Raw genomic sequence first — 708 nt, forward strand, 5'->3', positions numbered from 1 at the left:
GCGTACTGGATTTTTTGTTTTCTCATGACAATTTCTTTGGCTGAAATCAAATGCTTGGATTTGTGTGAATGAAATTTAATACCTTTTCATATTGCATTATTTTCTGAAAACAAAAATTAATTAAGGTCACAAACTCCTGCCTTGAACACTTTTTGTTTGTGTGTTGGTCCGAATATTTGAGCATGCAAGGTTGGTTTTTGAGATTATTGATGTCTTGTGTGCACACGCACTCAAGGTGGCACGATGATAAATCCACAACAGTTGGGCCATTCTGGTTCTTGGATTGGGAGATGGTGATGTCTGCACATGTTGTAAAATGTGATACTCTAGGAACATATTTATATTGAAAGATTATTTTAATGATCTGCCTTTTGTGGAACAACCTACATGAGGGCCATTGTAAAGATGTATTTTAGCATGTGGGTGGAATTTTTAGTTAAGTTGTGTTTGTGCATCTCATGAGCTATTCAAAATTAGGGGGGGTCAATAAACAACTTATGAAGTTAGATTTGTTCTTAAACTAATTGTGAAAATGGGTGTACGCCTATATCAATGTATCATGAATATGTTGAGATGGAGTGTCAAACTCCCCTCACTCTCTCATATTGTTTCGATATATGTTGTAATGGTCGAGTCACGAGAGTTGGCAGGAGGAGGAAGGAATGTAAGAGTTATTGCGTGTGATTTGATGACTACCGGGAACATTCC

The sequence above is a fragment of the Malania oleifera genome, chromosome 9 (assembly GCF_029873635.1).
Source record: "Malania oleifera isolate guangnan ecotype guangnan chromosome 9, ASM2987363v1, whole genome shotgun sequence".
Classification (NCBI taxonomy): domain Eukaryota; kingdom Viridiplantae; phylum Streptophyta; class Magnoliopsida; order Santalales; family Ximeniaceae; genus Malania; species Malania oleifera.